Below are 19,560 nucleotides of genomic sequence, written 5' to 3' on the forward strand. Positions count from 1 at the left end.
CTTCAGTGGGATTGCTTCTGGAAACCTTGTTGCAGGGCACAACGTGGTGAACAAATACCTATAACCAGACTTAGTTGCCGGCAGGGGACCCACCGTGTCGATCACCATACGTCGAAATGGCTCTGATATTACAGGCACCAATTATAGCGGAGCTTTCCACGTTTCCCCAGGCTTACCCGTGCGTTGGCACGTGTCACATGATCTTACGAATTCCTCTATCTCTTTGAAGCACCCTGGCCAATAGTATTCCATTAGCATTCTCTCTTTTGTTTTGTTTATTTCTGGGTGACCAGACCAGCCGTTTCCGTGGCAGAGGTTTAAGAGATCCTCGCAATATTTTCTAGGAACGACCAACTGATCCAGAACCCTTCCTCTCTTATCTTGGTAGTGCCGATATAACAAACCTCCTTTCTTGTGTAACGTCACGTTGCCCCTAGCAATCCCCTCTTTAGCGCTAAACTGCAGTTTAGCTAAGCTATCATCACTGTCTTGCTCAGCGGCCAGCGATTGTCTGTTTACCTGTACTAGCCGGTCAAAGTTTTTTGACGCCGACGACAATACTGACCCCGTTTCGCTCGTGGGTGTGTCGCCTGGCTTTCTCTCTAGGTCCCCACCCAACTCTGCTGATAAAGCCTCACTTTGCCAATCAGCTGGCTTTCCGTCTATGTTTGTTGGTGAAACTTCATTTTGCTGATCAGTTGCCGACTCTCCCTGCGCCTCTGAGCGGTGCCCTGAGCCTGGGTCTGTTTCCATTGGAATTGTTTTTTCCGATGCCCTGGACGCGATTTCACGTGCTTTGGAAAGAGTTAGCGCTTGAACCGTTCCTTCTCCAAGTTTCTGAGCTTGCTCGCGCAGTGTCCTGTCTGAACGGTTTGAAAATATGTACAGGTTCTGTTATGACAGTGACGTTGAGACAGCTGCCTCTGTCACAAGCTTTCCAAACGGCCCAGTGATCGTTACTTTCGCCATGGGAAGACAGACGCTGTTTTCCTCTACAACCTGTTTGATCCATGCCACTTCTCCAGTGAAGTCATCTACAGTAATGCAAGATGGGTGGACAATTTCCATGGTGGCGCCGCTGTCTTTGAGTACCTTACAGGGTTTTCCGTTAACCTCCAGGTCATGGAGATATGGGCGTAACAGCTCCAAGTTCTCGGCACTTTCATCCATGTAGGATAAAACTACCTTAGGATTTCTGCAGTTTACTGCGATATGGTCAGTCTTCTGACAGTTATAGCATATAGCACCTAACAGGTCTGAAAGCCTCAAACTCTTTTCTTTGCGACTGCTGGGATGTCCCACTGTTCGAGTTTTTCCCCTTGTTTTCTGGCGTACTTGTTTCCCCCTCAGTATTGCTCAATTTTTTTGCCTGCGGGCCTCTCCTGAATACAAACTCTTTTCACGGCCTTTTTCGTCCGTCCGGCCCTCCGTACTCTGTGCTCAGTTTTCTACGCATAGTGTATTCTTCGGCTAACTCGGCCGCCTTTCCCACAGTGTTTACATTGTCTCTGTCTTGCACCCACAGCCTCACGTTCTGAGGTATGCTTTTGTAAAACTGCTCTAGACAAATGGTTTCGATAACCTTGTCTTTACTCTCGTAGGCTTCCGCGCCTTTTAACCACTCGATTAGGTTTCTTCTCATGCCGTAAGCGAACTTCGGATATCCCTCACTATCCTTCTTTTCTGGGTTTCGAAACCTCTGGCGGAATGCCTCAGCCGAAAGCCGGTACTTCTTCAATAAGGCGGCTTTAACCTTCTCATAATCATCTGCTTCTTGCGCACTGATTCTCGTGATCACTTCAGCGGCTTCATACGGCAGCAGAGAAAGCAACCGCTGTGGCCATGTGCTAGGAGCAAAGTTCAACCTCACACAGTTCTGTTCAAAGAATGCGAGAAATACCCCTATGTCCTCCCCCACTTGATGTGGCTTGAGTATTTTATCCATGCGGTATGATTCTATCTCGCTCACTCGTTCTGGAGCCCCTCCACTCGCTTGAGCCATCCGTTTGCCTTCATTCTCAAGAGCGATTTTACGCAACTCAAATTCTCTTTCTTTTTCCCGTTCCTCTCGTTCTCGTTCCCGTTTCTCTCTTTCGCGTTCCTTTCATTTCCGTTCCTGTTCCTCTCGTTCCCGTTCCTCTCGTTCTCGTTCTTGTTCAGCCCATCTTTTGAAAGCTTGTAACGCGTATCTAATCGCCTCCTCACTGGCGTTTTACAAAATTAGCTTCACAATTTGTGACCTGCCAATTTCTTCCTCAACCTCAATACCTAAGTCATTACATAAGTACAAAAGTTCGTCTTTTAGCAGTGCGTATACCTCCATGATTGCCCTTTGTCTTTGGTCCTGCCTTTCGCACAAATGTAGGAGATCCCTAAAACACACTCAGAACTTAGACTAGGTGATCTTTCTAACTTTAAATCAAACAATCCAGTTTCTACTAAACCCACACAATGAAACCTGGAAAGTTAAAGCAAGGACCAAGCACTCGCCTCAACACAGCACCATGTCGCGAGGTCCATCCCACCGCTGCCACCAGTTGTTGCGGTTGAAGGAGGAAGTTGCTGATGATGGCATCCCACCGCTGCCACCAGTTGTTAGGGGTCGGAAGGAGGAGGAAGTTGCTGAAGGCATCCCACCGCTGCCACCAGTTGTTATGGGTAGGAAAGAGGATCACTGGACGATACGAGAACAAAACATGGTTTATGGCACTAGTTACACATATTTACAGAAAAGAAAGGTTGGTGGTTTCACAAACCACGAGCGTGGTGGTTGAACGTTACATAGTTCAGAGCAACGTCCAGCACTATGCGGCGTCGTTTTAAGCCCTGTCGGGCTCCTTCGCTCTGAGTGGAACACCAATCACACACACACAACAGGTGAGGGGGACGAGCATGCACGGTCCACGTGAACGTCCAATTTTGAGTTGTGAACACTGCACTGCAAGGTGGCGCCAGCAGGGCTCTTCCTCGTCGTGTGTGTGCCGCTAGTGGAGAGTTCCCACGATCCTGGCAGCATACTTCAAAGGGTCCGCTGCACAGCTCACCCAATTAGCGGGGCGATCTGCGGTGGCCGCCGCGGTCTCTTCCAGGAAGACGCCGTCCCTGTTGTCCTCTTTCGTCGTGTCGCCACGACGCCACGACGTCTCATCCTCCGGCCAGCAGGGACAATGCCTGGCGGGCCTAGGCAGTCGGCCGGTCGGCTACTTGACTGAGGATTAAAAGAGCGCCGCTCCGCCGTCAGCTCTGGCGCCGGTCACGCCAGCTTCCCCGTCGCCCGATGAGTCGCCGAGGCCATCAGTCACCGCTTCTGCTCGAAGAGACGACAAAAGGGTCCGTAGTTGAAAGTCAGGAACTCGCCTTCGCTTGTCACATGGTCTGGGTAATTACTCAAATCTTTGACAGCGTCTGGCAGACTGGGTGCCGAAGGGATTGAGAGCCTCTCCAGTGGACTGGCTTACGCACCATGGCGTCTGCCCAGATGAATTTCCAGGCCACATTTAACAACAGAAAAGCCCAAATTAAAAATGGTGCAAGCACAGCACTGTCACAGTTCCACTTCATAATATTGCTGAGAGGTAGGCAGCCCGCATTGCCGCAGTGAACATCTAGCATTTAGTGGTAAAGGTTTGGCATACCCTTGCCCAGGAGGCGAACTACTGGCTGGTTGTGAAACCCTGGCCAGTTCACGTGGCTGGGAGCAACAAAGCGAGTCCTGATCACAGGTCAGGGAGGACAATGTCGCTGCATCATCAAATCTCTTCGGAGGTGATGGGGGCACATGATGTTTCAGCTGAGTACATGCACTGTTCTTGGCTGCGTGGGCTGTATGGTGCTTATGCTCACAGCAGTAATGCCCTAAGTGTGTTGGATGTAAGGCATTATACTACCTGGTAGGTGCCATTGGATTGAGGCGACAGTTTCAGGCCTATTAACGACACATCCACAGAAAATCACCAATACTGAATGTATGAGGATGTTGCGTTCTGTCATACATGGACTTTCTGCGAAGCTGTGCATTTTCACAGTTAGCCATAACTTCAGTGCGATGTGGTTCGACATCCTAATGGCGATCTGTGCCGGGAGTTGCTTACAGGCTGGTATAATTCTGCTAGGAGCTTTGGGGTGTACCTATGCTAGTATTGAGCGTGGTGTAAACTGTCTTGTGACTGGTCCCGCGCGAGCGTGCTGGAGCACGAGCGGCCCGTGCCCGCGGAGAGAGACGATACGCACAACAGCTGCTCGGCTAACGAAAAAGGCCCCCCCACTTTATTCGGGGCAGAATATATACAATCCCAGGGGCGCCACATGCTAGTGGCAGCCGAACTAAGTGACTGAATGGTGGCGACCTCTACATCCTTCCCCTTGAAGACCAGACGGAGGACGCCAGACACTGCACATCACAAGTTCAGGCGGTTCGGAGGCACAACACGGTGGCCACTACGTGTTCGTGTCACACCATCACTGCGGTCACTGTCTGCAGGGGGCAGTCCAAGGGAATCGGGTGGTTGCACTGTAGTAGTTCGCTGGGGCTCCAGAGGGGGCAGTGCTCGCTGTGGCTTTTGCTCCTCAGACGGCGGTGGTTCCACCCTTGGCGTAGGAGGTGCAAAAGGCACTAGGTGACGCCGGTTGCGTTGTAGGACGCCACCCTGCTCCGTTTCCACGACATAACTTCGTGGTCGGCGTGCTGGGCTAAGCACTGTAGCTTTGACCTGATCAGGTCGTACCCAGACACACTGGCCTGTTCGGAGCGATGACAGATCTTGAGCTCTGTGATGCCTGTTAAAGTCAGCGGCCTGTTTCTGCTTGTAGGCTGCATCTTTTCTCCTCACGTCTTTCCTCGACGGCTAGTGAGGACATAACTGGGAGTCATGTTTCGGCACTTTGGTTCGGAGTTGTCGTCCCATCAAGAGCTGGGCCGGGCTGTAGCCATTGACCCTGGGGGAGTCCCGGTAGCTGAGCAAGGCCAGATGAGGGTCTGTTGCTTTGCGAAACAACTCCTTGATGGTCCTGACCATTCTCTCCGCCTCTCCATTCGATTGCGCATAGTGCGGGCTGCTGGTGACGTGGTCAAAGCCGTAAGATGTCGCCAATGCTGCAAACTCGCGTGAAGAGAACGGTGGACCGTTGTCTGATCTGACTTCTTGCGGAATCCCATGCAGGGCAAAGATGCTTTTGAGAACGTCGATGACTGCCTGAGCCGTTGTGCTCCTCAAGGTTACAAGTTCAGGGTACCTGGAGTAGTAGTCCACCACCAAGATGAATGTCTGGCTGCGGAGGTGGAACAGGTCCATACCGACAAGTTCCCAGGGACGTCCAGGTAGGACCGGGGAGACCAGGGGCTCTGCAAGGTTCACCCGAGTGGAAGCACATTGCTCGCAGTTAGTTACCAGAGAGGTAATGTCTGCCGAAATGCCAGGCCACCAAATGGACTCTCGAGCAAGAGCTTTCGTCCTGTTGATGCCTTGGTGTCCTTCGTGCAACAGCGTCAAAACAGCCGGCCGAAGAGAATGCGGGATGAGCATCCTGGCGCCTTTCAGTAGAACACCGTCGCAGACAGAGAGCTCATCTGCTGCTGAGGCATACTTGGAGAGGTGCAGTGGCAGTTTGGACTTCTGTGGCCAACCATTCTGGCAGAAGGAGGTGAGGGCTCTGCATTCGGCATCGGACTCTTGTGCTTGCCGCACGTCCTCTGGGCTTAGTGGCAAGGCTTCTGACATGCCGCTGACCACTTGAGCTACAAACAATTTCACGGTGTCCAAGGGGAGGGACGCCTTTTGGGTGATGCTGACAAGGTATCTGCCGTAGCTAACAGCTTTAATAGCACGTGGAGCATTCGGAAGTGGTATCGCATGGTCTTTAAACTGAGCCTCTGTATGCGAGGCGGCACCATGTCCAGCTCCATCTTGCCGAAAAGAGAAACGAGTGGTAGGTGAACTGTCTAAACATCAAAGGTGATGCCGCGGACGAATTCGTCAAACCGTTGGATAGCCCATGTTGTTGCCAACGCTTCCTTTTCTATCTGGCTGTAACGCTGCTCTGTCTCGGTCATTGATCTCGAAGCAAACGGAACTGGGCGGCGCTCTCCAGAGGGCTTTGTCTGCAGCAAGACTGCGCCCAGTCCGAATGAGCTTGCGTCAGCCGAAACTGTGGTGGCGTATGATGGATGGTACTTGGCCATGCAACGGTCTGATGTCAGGAGTTCCTTGATTTTCTCGAATGCAGCATTTTGTTCCTGCTGCCACACCCAACTCGCAGACTTGTTTAGAAGTGCTCTGATGGGAGCTGTGACCTCTGAGATGCAAGGCGAAAACCAGGCAAGATGGTTCACCATTCCGAGCAGTCGCCGGACACCTGCGATGTCGGTTGGAGCCTCCATGGCTTTGATTGCTTCGACCTTGTCTGGACTTGGCCTGATGCCTTGTGCTGAAACGATGACTCCTAGGAAGGAGACTTCGGAAACACCAAAACGACACTTGTCTTGGTTCAACATGGTGCCTGCTTTTGCAAGGCGAGACAGCACCTGGTTCAGTCTGGCATCGTGCTCCTCGCGGGTGTGCCCAAAGACCAGAATGTCGTCTATCATATTGGCGACTCCTTCTTGGCCCTCCAGGATCCTGGCCATCTGTTTTTGGAAGTACTCCGGCGCGGAGGTGATGCCAAAGGGGAGCCGGCAGAAGCAGTATCGGCCAAATGGGGTGATGAACGTTGTGAGCTCTTGGGAGTCTGCGGATAGTTTAACCTGATGAAAACTGGCTGTTGCATCCAGCTTGGAGAAAACTGTTGCGTCGCCAAGGAGGACAAGGGCTTGCTCTACCGTTGGTAGGATGTGGTGTTCCCGAAGGACAACCTTGTTCAGCTGAGTCAAGTCAACGCACAGCCGGTAGGAACCATCGGCTTTCCGTACTACAACGAGACCAGAGCACCACGGGGTTGGGTTGTCGACCCTGCGGATCACGCCTCCTTCCTCCAGTTTGTCAAGCTCGTGACGGACGACCCCGAGTAGCGGGATGGGAATCCTGCGAGGCACACTTAGGGAGAAGGGTACAGCGCCAGATCTCAGAAAGATAGTGTACTCGTCCTTGAGGGTGCCCAATCCCTGGAAGAGCTCAGCACGCAATGTTGCTTTTGGAGTCTGAAGTTCGTCGAGAAACTTTATAACTTTCAGAGCTTGAAGCGCCGGCAGTCCAAGAAGAGGTACGGTGAGAGACTGGATCACGTACAAGCGCTGAGAGCTCATTTCCTCGTGCCACCGTAGTCTCGCCATGTACGAACCCAGCACGCGCAGCGGCTGACCGCCAGGTCCGGTGAGCAGGCTGTTGACGGGGTCGAGCTTGGCCGGCAATGCAGGGAAGTCGCTCGGAACGGCGGACACCTCGGCTCCGGAATCGACCTTGAACTGCGCTGTGTAGTTGTCAACGGTGATGTCGACGAACTTTGCCGCGGCGAGCGTCCCGACAGCGTGTAGCTGAATGGAGCCGAGCTTCTGTTTTGCCTGCCGCGCGTGGCACACTTCCGCAAAGTGTCCTTTCTTTTTGCAGAAGTTGCAGGCGGAGTTTCGAGCAGGGCGGTTAGAACGTGGATGTGGCGCGCGGCCGCAGAATTCACATGTTGACAGCTGGCAGGAGCGCTCTGCTTTCCGCGGGGGCGAAGGCCGCTTATCGTAGTTGCGGCGGCGAGAGGCGAACTTCTTATCTCGTACGGCGTCGAGGTGTAGCTCGCGGGAGTGCTCTGCGCAGTTTTGAGGCAACGTTTTTTCTTTGTCGGCGTCTTCTGATTGACGGGCCTGCATCCATGCTTCTTTGAGCGTCAACTTCGCGTTCCGGCAAAGCTGGTCCGAAAGGCGCGAGTCGCGGAGGCCGACGACGAATCTATCGCGTACAAGCCTTTGCTCCACCTCAGCTGACGGATAGTTGCACTGCTTCACCATTCTACACAGTTCGGCGTAGTAGGCGTCGACGCTCTCGTCGGGTAACTGAACACGCCGGTGAAAACGCGACGACTCGTACAGTTCATTCGCCGGATGCACGAAGTGGTCGGTGAAGCTGGCGGCAACCGCTTGAAATGAGGCGAGTGATGCGGTGTCGAGCGAGAACGTCTCAAGAAGTGGGCGGGCCTCCGGCCCCATGCAGTACAACAACGAGCGTACCTGCATGTCGCCGGATGCTTGAGTCAGGCCGGAAACGACAGCGTAGTCCTCGTAGCGGCTGAGCCATGCTGGCCAGGTTCCCGGGTTCACAAAGTCGAACGGTGCGGGCGGCTGGAGGTTGAGGCTGAGCTTTTTCGGCGCCACTCCGTCGAGGGCCATCGTCGTGCGGTACGGGCGAGTTCGCGATGAGGGGGCGTTACGCAGCCACTTCTGACACCATGTCTTGTGACTAATCCCGCGCGAGCGTGCCGGAGCACAAGCAGCCCGTGCCCGCGGAGAGAGACGATACACACAACAGCTGCTCAGCTAACGAAAAAGGCCCCCCCACTTTATTCGGGGTAGAATATATACAATCTCAGGGGCGCCACATGCTAGTGGCAGCCGAACTAAATGACTGAAGGGTGGCGACATCTACATTAACAACGATTGGTAGATTTGGTGAGGCTGATTAATTTAAACGGTGCACTGAACAGCACACAAACTCCAACTCGTTTTCCGATTTTCTTGAGCCTGTGTGATATGTGGTGTTCGTATGGAATCACTGCTATTCTTTCACGCTCTGTATCAGTGTTGCTCAGATCCTGTCGCTGCCTCTGCTCTACCGTATTAGTCCACAGGATATTCTCAGCAATGGAAGCAATAAACGCCTCAGGAAAACCCGAAGCCTTAAGCTGGGAAACTTGAGCTTTGAAGCTCGCAGAGATGTTGGGAACGCATTACCTATTTAAGGCATTCTCAAGACAGGTTGGTGCTATGCCTTGCTTAACTAACTTGCTGTGAGCGTAATAAAAAGGAAGTAAAGGTTTTTGTGCACGTGGTTCATAAAACCAACAAATGTGCTGTGTGCTAAAAAACAGTCTTAAATCTAAAAAGCGTAAGTTGTCATTCTCAGGCATTTTATGTGTCAACACAAGAGGCTTTAAACAATCTTCGAACATGCCTATTGTATGAGCCGCAATCGAGTGGAACATAAGAGGGTTTTAATTCAGAAGAACCAAGAAGTCATCCACGTATCTGAATACTTTGACGACATGCATGCCCTCTAACTTCTGCAGTTTATTGCCCAATTTCGCCAATAGTAGATCACTGAGTGGAGGTGCTATTCATGAGCCGACTGAAAAACTCATCATGACTGATTTTCTGGGGGTGCCTTACTGAGCACGGGTAACAATGAGCCATTGCTTGGCTCAATCAGTCCGTTACCTTCAGCTCTCCAAGCTTCAGAGTAGTGTAACTCTGCCCCATGGGGGTTCATGAAGCGGGTAAACAGAAAGTCCATTCGATTCGACTGCACCATTGTGAACCAGTTCAGGGTGGTGCCCGAGAAGTTCACGATTGGTGTGTGGCTAGTTCAGGAGAGCAGCAGCGGTGCCGACCCAACCGGATAGCAGCGCCACGCAGAATTGAATGCCGAAGTGCAGTTGTTGTGCCAAGTCTTCTTCAGTGTTCCAAACAAGCGCGCGAGTGCGCCGAGTGTGCATGATGTGCGTCCCTGTGTGCCGTTTTCGTGCGTGAATTAACATTCTCCCACCTGTCACTTTTCTGTACGAAAATTTACTGTGGCTTGCTTTCAACTGTCGTTCAAGTCGTTGTGGAGCTGATCGATTCTGACAGCGACGAAGAGTATGACGACTTAGTTGCTGCAATAGCGATGAAATCAGCGAGATTGGACTGAAATAGCATGCCAAGGAATTGTGAGGACGTTATTGACCGGTATTTTGGTTTCGATATTATACGGATGTTTCAGCTGTCACGTGAAGCGTCCAAAGATCTCACTGCCTGCTACCAGACGTTTTCGCTCTCCTCAGATTCTCGTGGTGGTCACCCATGGATTATTGAAGACAAGACTTGCCTGGTTGTCCTGAGCTACCTCGGTAGCCAGTCGAGTACGTACTCCCTTGCCGACAGATTTGATATATGTGAGCCGTCTGTGCACACGTGCCTGAAGCGCTGTTACAATCGCCGGACCCCCCATCGCTGCGGGACGCCGGAACCGAACAAAGCAGGCAGCCTTGTGCACTTTGCAGCAAGAAGAAAGGCGCCAAGGCGCGCTCTGCAGTTTCGCGCGAGTGGTCGAAGACGTCTCAGAAGCACACCATTGTCACTGGTGAGGAGCTAAAATGCAACTCTTCGAACCTCCGTTCCCCAATTAAGGCCACGACGCCGAGCGCCCAAATACGTGGAAGTGGGGCCTCAGACTGCGGCTATGTGTCACTGGCTGACAGGATGCCTGCGCACGGATCCGCACCAGCTGCCCAGACCTATGCTCTGGGGTGAGGGGCGAACCGGGCCTGCGGCCGCCAGTTGACACCGCGGGTGGTCATCGAGCTCCCAGAAGACGCACTCATCGCATCCAGCATGCTGGAGGCATGTTTTCCGCGAAGACACGATTTCGCGAGAATATTTCAAGTGTGTGTGTGTGTGTGTGTGTGTGTGTGTGTGTGTGTGCATGCGAGCGTGCGTGTGCGCACGCGCGCGCTCGCGCGCGTTGGGGGTGGGGTCAACAGAGGGACAAGTGGGACTCGCCAGCTGATTGGTAAAAGACGTCGTCCCCGGTTTCTCTAGACCTGGACTCTGGGGATTTTGAGGGGGATAAAACGCGAGCCGATGCCTGAGAGGAAAGATCTAGAACCAACTTTCATTCTGTACAAATATAATTAAACCTCTTGTCTTCCTCTTTGGAACTTGAGTCCGGTTCTCTCCAACATCAGCTCTTTTGAAAGACGAGGTCTTCGATCACCTGCCTGGCAGGGGCGGCGCCAGGATGTTTTTACTGGGGGGGGGGGGCAACCACGAAAAGTGAGTTCCTCCGGGGGGGGGGGGGGGGGGGCAAGCAAGTGGGGAGCCTATGCGTTGTATTTTCACTGTCTTACTCTCTTCCCCGTTTCTTCTTTTATAAACGCCCAACTTCTTCGATGGAAGTCTACGATATGTCCTGTTACATGTCACCTACGCTTCGTTCAGTAGCTCAACACGCCAATAAACATGCGTATTGTTCTGCTTAGGTGAGTTCAACGTAATATATTATCTGAAAGATTTTCTCTTGATCTAAATCAACTCTTACACTCTTACAAAAGAAATCACCTAGGCGCTAGCTTTATACGGGTTAGAATGGGATTAGCTGGGCGAAAAACAGCTGATCTATAGCTTCCTTGATAATATGACCAGAAGGATAGCAACTTGAGAAGTTGGGCGCAGCTGTGATGTAGTCGGAGGTAGCCAGCCAAGCCTCTGGGAGAAGTCGAGCCGAAGCAACGCCTCCTAGAACTTGTCAAGCCTGCGTGTCACGATGTCAGCTACGTCATCAGCGTCGACCGATTTGACGCCGCTATGCTGCTTTGCTGTGTTTGCTGTCTAGTACACTGTAGCTGTATCTACAGCTATGCGCAGTTCACTGCAATCTCGCCAAGGATAGCTATCTATTAGCTCACCTGCAACTGCTTTATTTGCTGCACGCAAGTGCTGCTTAGTCACGAAATACCACAATCTTTCACCACAATCTTCCGAAAACACAAGAGGACACCAAGTAGTCGGTGGCTGAAACCGTTTGGCTGGGCTAAAGGCCCAGGTTCTAAACACACCAGTGTAAGTAAGATATTCGAGCAACGCAGTAGGATACAACTTAATATTTAGCATGTTTACACAGCAGTTGTATTGCTAGTAAAATGAAAATTGATACAGTTTGTCAAACAACCGATATACAAAATGCAGTACCAAATAAAAGAAATTAAGCTTGGTAACCAGCAGCAACAAAAAATATGTGTTAACTAGATCACAAGATAGCTTCGAAAGAGTCATTTCAGAGCATCAGAGATAACTAACACCACTAAGTAATGTTCATATCAATTCCAAGTTTCGTAATGATGCGCCAGATTACAAAATGTTAAAACGCTGTTCTTGCGCCTGCTGGTGTTGCTAAACGTTGGAAATGGGAAAATAAAAAAGAAGCAATGTAGCAAAAGAATAAACAAATGAAGGGCATAGATTTGTAAAACTGGATCACGCATAGGCAGGTAAGTCATTTCACATCTGACTAAACAGTACACCAGTTTTCACAAACGTGTTAGCTCTCCTACTAGGCACTGTTCACCACACAAGCGGGGCACCGACGTGGCCTCAGACAAGCGGGGCACCTTTTGCAGTTTGTTTGAAAGCGAGGAAAAACGGCCGGAATTATTCGATGGCGAAGCGGGTTTCCGTGCCCGAACATTTTTCCTATGAAAGCGCCGCAAAGGTACTGTAGAGTTTCATTTACCAGCATACTAGTGCAGACGTATATGCCGATTATTGTGTGCAGCATCGAACATGTCAACAACACGCTGAAGGTCTATCTTATTGGCTAGAGACCGTTCTACCGCAAGCACAGCTAGGTCGCTCAGACGGTTGTTAGTCATTTTGCTGCGAAGATAAGTCTTCAGTCTTCGAAGGCACGAAAATGTGCGCTCGCAAGAAGATGATGATACCGGTATCGTCACGGTGATAACACTTAGCTTGTGCAGTTCGTGAAAGGCTAACTTATACTCTTCCAAGACGGTGACCAATTGCAGCAATGTTTCTATCTTGCACTTCCTTTCGGCTTCAATGCGCTGAAGAAGTTTAATTACCAACTTGCATTCAACTTCAACGCTGTTGATGTCGCATGCATAGTGCTCAGCGAAAGGCTTGAGCAAGGAGACGTCCATAAAATTCTCACTTTGAGGGTGGAGGGCGCTAACTCCGCAGAGTTCATCATTATTTTCCGCAAATCGCCTAGTCAGTTCCACAATGAGGTGGTCCAAAACGGGCAGAAAAACTTTGACTCTGAAAGTTTCTTTTGAATCTGGAGACTCTTCTTCAACGGGCCGTCCTTCACTTAATACAAACTGCTCTAAATGGAGCGGAAGGCGCTTCGTTCTCTGCTTTTTCCTTTGGGGGACCCCGTTTTCCTCAGGAATAGTGCAGGTTTGCTCCCACACAGTGTCAAACGCGCTCTGCGAATTTCTGATTTCAGATAACTCGTCAATGACAGTGTGCGCCATGAGGCATGCCTGACATGAGGCATGCAGTCTTTACTTTGTAATATGTCCGAAAAAACCTTAAGGCGGCTGAGTAGCTTGGTGAATAGCCTTAAATGGAAAAGAAAAGAGAAGTTCATTTGCTCCAGCAGACCCCCGCTTCCGTTGCCCGCCTGCTGTTTGTAGCGATGACTTCGCTGAGGCATACAAGAATGGCAGGAAAGCTTTTCATGGCAGCTGTGCAAGCCATTATCTGGCAGGCCCATCGTGTATCGCTGAGACGCTGCAGCTCTGTCACAGGCAAAGACAACCTTTTTTGAACATCTACATACAGGGAGTGAACTGCAGATCCACTTAGGAATACATAAAGGCTTTCCAAAAGAGAGAAAAAATCTCTCACCGGTTTTATCGCCTTGCAGACATCCACGATGACAAGATTGAGATGGTGGTTCATGCAGTGTACGTACACTGCCTGCGGCACTTCCTGCCATAATAGTGCCTGGACGCCTCGTGACGTACCGCTCATGACACTTGCACCATCGTATGTTTGAGCAATGCACAGTTGAGAATCAATGCCGCAGCGATTCAGCGTTTTCTTGACGTAGCTCAGGAGCGACTTAGCATTCAATTGCTCAGCGTTGCGGAATCCAAGGAACCTCTCAAAGACAGCCCCATTGAGGTAGTACCTTACTACCACTGACAACTGTTCCGTCTTACTTAGATCCTTGGTTTCATTGACGATAAGTGCAAAGCACTGGGAGCTTTTCATCTCTTCCTTTATACTTGTTAATGTGATGTGGCTGAGAATTTCGAGGATCTGGTCTTGTATCGAGTGATGAACGTACTTCGCATTCGCTGCTCCACCATTCAGTTTCTTTCCTATAATGGCATCATATTTAGCAAACAAGTTCAAGAGCTCAACGAAGTTTCCTTTGTTTTCACTTCTGGCACTTTCATCGTGGGCCCTCTGAGAGATTCCCTGAACGGCAGTAAATCGCAATATATCGGCAACTCTTGCTATATAGAGGTGATTTTCCTGCGCCTCCCTGGAGTACGCGTCGCTGAGATGTGTTGCAACCGACCTGCTTTGTCCTCCCGCCTTCATCTGCGTGAAGGAAACCCACGATGCCTGGCAAGTCTTATGCACGAGTGAGTTTTCGTGCTTCCTGAAGCCACCGTCTCTTTCTAGGGCATTTTTCCAATGACTGTATCCACCATTGACAAATGCAGATTTCTCATTGTCACCAGTTGAAAACATTCTGCAAGGGTAACAGAAAGCTGCGTCAGCCTGCGCGCTGTACTCCAACCAAGGAAATAGGCGGTACCAGTTTGAGTTGAAGCTTCTGCTCAATTTGCCGTACTTAGATGGAAATGGGTTCAGTATTGGCTGTGTGGGTTGCTCTGTCTTGAATTTCGAAATGTCCAACTGGCCTGCGTGGTCGACATCCACATCAGAGGCGGTGAATTCTGTCGCAGAATCAGGTTGATGTCTTGCTGCACACGATGCGGAAAGGTCATCACATTCGCGGTCCATGTGCCCTGACGAGGACGGGCAAGCATCGTCAGACGCGATGCTACGCACAGTCTCTTCAAGCGGAATTGAAACAAAGCACTGAGCATTTTCTTGTTCCTGAAGCGTCTCCGAATCTTCTGCTGTGGAAGCAAAAAGCTCGGGGGAGACGGCTTTTTGCTTGGCCCGCTTGCTCGAAGGCGAAAAAAAGTTGGCAATAGACCTTTTCTGTGACATACTGAGACAACCCAATGTAGACTGAACGTTGGAGGGATGGCAGGGGAGACCCATGCCGTAGAGGGCGCTGCGGGGTCGGCCGCTGCCGTTGAATGGGGGGCAAAACTCGTTAAAGAATGTTGACCTCTCCAATGTTCCCTTTGACCTGTCTTTAAAAAACCTGTTCCTTTGCTCCCACACTACACGCGTTCTGCACGTGTTTTTGAGAGTTTCGCCTCGTGCGCGGTTAGGATGTACACGCTTTGCGCATTTAAGATCGCCGCAATTTAAGATTTTTTTCGTGGCAGCAATTTGGTGAAAGGTCAGCGATCTGCTCAGCCATGTAGCAGATGCGGAGCAAGTGGTAGCAGACAACGCCATAATCAAACTCTATAAAAACATGTGCGATGGCAAAATGCCTCATTAAAAAAAAAAAAAACTAGCGATTGCGACCATCTGGTGTGCACAGAAATATGTCATACGAGAACTGCACGGAGATAGCTATGTATGGAAATTTATTTATCAAACATTGTGCGTAGTCCGTTGCTTGAATCATTATTACATTTAATGAAAGGTATCCAAAGAGCAATGCGCTTGTTGTACTCGTTGTTTGGCTAGTTGGTACATGTCTCAATTAAATAGTCAATTTCGTGCCAAAATCACGACCATACTGCAAATGAAGAAAACACATAGACAGGGCGGGCGCGCTTGTTGCATAGACAAATGTCCTTGTTACTAACCGCGTTCCAATCTTACCCTTAAAACGTGGCGGTATGAAGGGGTCACGTTTATGATAAATACCCTTTTATTTTAGCTTTACTTGATAATTGCACGTGCGCGGAACAAATTTTCGCTGAGCGTAAATTTTGCAATCAACAGTCTAAAGAGAATGCTTTAAAATGCATAGTCAGTTATGCGCTTCGCTGCTTATCATACCTCTGCGCCGTTTCTGCAAGAGATGCCCGTTTCCTGTAAGCCGCTGGAACTATCGTCAGTACATAAGAAGTGTGCTCGCTTGAGTCACTTTGCAGTTTTCCACAAAATGGCTGCTACAAATCATTGTCGAAGCTTTTGGCAACCACATTCTTCCATCGGCGCTGCTTAGATATAAAAAAATATATAATCACACATCACAAATACCACATGTGTACACAACTTCAACTACTACAATATCGAATTACAGTACCAGCATAAACATGTCTTCCCAATTTTTTGACAGTGCTGAAAAGACGGAAGTTGAAAGTAATATGGCAATTTGCGCTTTTAAGATGCAGATATGTATCTCCATGTAACTCGAAAGCTTAGAGGAGTGGTGACGCAAGAATAAACTCCTGTCAGGTTAAATGCATCGTGCACGTGCTCATTTTTATAAAAAAATTTACTTGTCTCGGCGCACTATTGCGATCCATGCTTGTCGCCTGCTTTTTCTGTTTGGGAATGTTGAAGTCGATCCCTTCGTGTTTACAAGGCCATTGTCACAGTTGACGACACAGCTATGATTCCCTCCTCTTTGTCGCGTTGACATGGCGGAACGAGGGCTGTTTCACGTGCAGCGCGCACTTCACAAGTATACGCGGGAACCAAAGGGAGCGGATGCTGTACGCTTTTTCCGGCAGGGAAGCGTTGACGTCGGCGGACAAACTTCTCGGGTCTTCTCTCTCACGACGAGGGGCAGGGGGGGCGCTGTCAGGTCTGCACATTGATATAATAGAGGCTGCGACTGGGGGGGAGTGCCAAGTCAGCCCCATGCATTGACATAAGAGGGAGGGGTGGCACTGCGACAAACCTTCGCCCCTTCTGAAGGGGAACCCTGCGTACGCCTATGCGTGACACGAACACTGCTTGGAAGCGAGCACAGTGTAAGAAAATAAGAAAAAAGTGTGTGTCTTACACCGCGAGAGCTAGCAAACGAATGGAATACCACGGCAGTTTGTCCACTTTTTTTTTTTTTTTTACGTGCCGCTTTGGCATCGCCTAAAGACGACACGCATATCCGCGTGTTGTGTGTTCTAGATTTAGTGCTAGGGACCCCCAGCCGCCAGCGTACGCACGCTCTGGTGTTCCATTGTACTCCCAACTGCACCTGCAGAATATGCAAAGAAACGTACGTGGGCGGCTGCGATCTCCCTATGTCCAAGGTTAAACTTCACATGACAAGGTATCGAAACCGGCTCCGTATATGAACGTCTACGGTTTTGAGCCCACGCTGCTTGCTGCTCCTGTGTTCTAGCCTGCTTATGGCGACACGTGCACAGGCACGCAGGCAGAAATTTGTTTAAGGTGAGGGGGGGGAGTTACTACCTGGATTCGAAGTTGGGGCCGGCCAGGCAGACGTGGTCGAGCGTCGTTTTGTTTTGTGCCCTGTATGCGATGGCATTTTTGGAGGGAGGGGGGTCACAGGCCTAATGTGCCACCCCCTGGCTACGCCACTGCACGTGCACCCTGTCTAAGGTTCCCCAGCGCTCGTTACCCCAGCAGGGCGAAGCTTATTCTCTGCGGTAGTGGTGTGTGAGGGGAAGGCGCGCCTCGAAAAGAGGATCTCGCACGAGCTTGTTGCTTCACACAAGCAGAGCAAACTACAAACTGTGGACTTTCTTGTTTCAATCTACTATCAGTCAGAGTCATTTCTTTTCTTATCGTGCCTGTTCGCACTGTATTTCAAGTGCCTGTTTATCACAGGCGAGAGGGTAATAGCCTGTGATCAGAAATTTCCAATAATTTGATACTTTATTTTGATACCGCATCCCTTGGGTAAGCTTTCCGGGCAGCATATATTGAAAACCTAGTAGGAGCAGAGCTAGCAACTGGCGGCGAGAGCTGATTGGCTACTTGAGCCGACGGACGCTGTGATGTCACGCCATAGCAACGGCGCCGGCGCCGCTTCGGATCTTGGCCGTTTTGGCCGCTGCTTCGTACGCGGTTTTGGCTTTTGCGCTGTGCGCGTTTGGCCGCCCGAACCGCTCTCTCTTTCACGGCGCTTCTCATTTTGCGCTGGGCCGCCGATGACTACTGGAGAACCTTGCCAAACCATGAGCGCTACGCGCGCCGTTATTTAGTGAATAAAGTTGCCTTAATTATGAATGCATTCCTACACTTCTCCAGGGCATTGCAAAAAACAATAAAATGCTGCGCCGTTCATGGAGTTATTTGAACTCTATTAAGAAACTTCATGTAATCGCCAAAATTACGCATCGCAATACACTGGCTGTACTTAAAGCTCATAGCGCGTTGAAGCTACCTCCTATCGCGTCCGATGCGCGTTGTTTAGTGAATAGAGTTGCCTTAATCAGGAATGTATTCCTAGCTTTTCCCAGAGCATTACGCAATTTTGCGCCGAAAAATTGCTGCGCCGTTCACAAACTTTTGTGAATTGTATTAAAAAAACCCTATCAGCAACATTCGGTACCGAAATAACGGGCTGTAATTAAAGCCATGGAATACATCGTAAAAGCGCTACCACACAACACAAGGGAAGAAGAGACGAGCACAGGCGCAAACTAACAACTGATTTATTGAACGCAGATCAACAAGTATATATACCTGCAAGCTGCGCAGGCGCATCGTCACAGCGATCCTTAGAACAGGAAACAGAAAAAACGTTCAAACAAGGCGCGTCAGAAATTGAATTTCGGCTTTGTACAGCGCAATGGAAGTGTCGCTGAGACAATCCTCACCTGCTTTTATAATGAAAAACGCTTCTAAGGTTTCACGGGCCGTTTTTTTGCCTACTTCTGCCAAGGATTTTTGCGCAGCGGAACCGTGGTTCACAATTCGAGCACGCCGCGCAGTGGTCAACAAGATGACTTCTCTCGTTATTGTTAAGATTTCTTTCGTGTTCCCTGAGTCGGCCATTGAGGCAGCGCCCTGTCTGGCCGATGTAGCTCATAGTGCATTGAAGGTGCCTCCCATCGCGCGGAGAGCTGCTTTGTTAAGTACGCGCAGTATCTGGAGCCAGCATGTGCCTTTATTATATCACCTAGTTTGGTCCACATGCTCTAAAGCGCCCGTTAAGTTATTTTATCGAACAGCAAATAATAATAAAATAATGCGTATTAATTAAAGCTTACAATGCATTGCAGGCGTTTCCCATCGCGCACAGTTTTGCAATAATGCGCATGGCGCAGTCTCCGGAGCCAGCACGTGCCTTTATGTCACCTATATCAACTTTAATCGGAACTGCGCAGAGCCTACATACACGCACTTTGGCCGATTTGCGACCCAATCATGCCACGTGTAACTCGTGAAATAAAGGAAACTGGTATACAGCGTTGTACATAAGCTGTGACCCTTCAAACACCACATTTCTATCTTACAAATAAATATCCGCGAACTTCAGCAAGAGGAGATGAACAGTTGGAAGTATTGTTTCTCTAAAATGTAGTTGATAGGTTTGTTCGTTTTCTTGTTTTGCATGACAATTTTGTTTCAGAGGTTAACTTTTTTTGCTCCGAACGGCCACGTGCGCTTTTCCTTCCCACTGTCCACGGCCAGCATTTTTTAAGTCTTTTGCGGGTTGTGGGGTCCTTGAGGCTGGCAGAACGAATCTTTCTCCCCTTCACACCAAACCACATTTCTGCGTGCTTTTGTGCAGCGGCCTACGCGGTTTAAGCTTAAACAAGGCCGTGCCGCTGGTGCGCTCTGGGTTCCACTGCCTACTGTAGTCTGGAAAGCGATCGCTGAAACGAGCGAGCAAG

General features: G+C 50.1%; 1 protein-coding gene and 2 pseudogenes across 2 annotated transcripts in view; 1 reads left to right on the plus strand and 2 right to left on the minus strand.

The window, feature by feature from the left end:
* The window catches only part of LOC119172454 (uncharacterized), a 184,764-nt gene that overhangs the window by 94,696 nt on the left and 70,508 nt on the right, over positions 1–19,560 (plus strand). The gene's annotated exons all lie outside the window — the stretch shown is intronic.
* LOC142814020 (uncharacterized) lies at positions 142–1,091 on the minus strand (annotated as a pseudogene).
* Positions 12,219–13,703, minus strand: LOC142814673 (zinc finger MYM-type protein 1-like; annotated as a pseudogene).

The sequence above is a fragment of the Rhipicephalus microplus genome, chromosome 4, assembly GCF_043290135.1.
Source record: "Rhipicephalus microplus isolate Deutch F79 chromosome 4, USDA_Rmic, whole genome shotgun sequence".
Classification (NCBI taxonomy): Eukaryota; Metazoa; Arthropoda; class Arachnida; order Ixodida; family Ixodidae; genus Rhipicephalus; species Rhipicephalus microplus.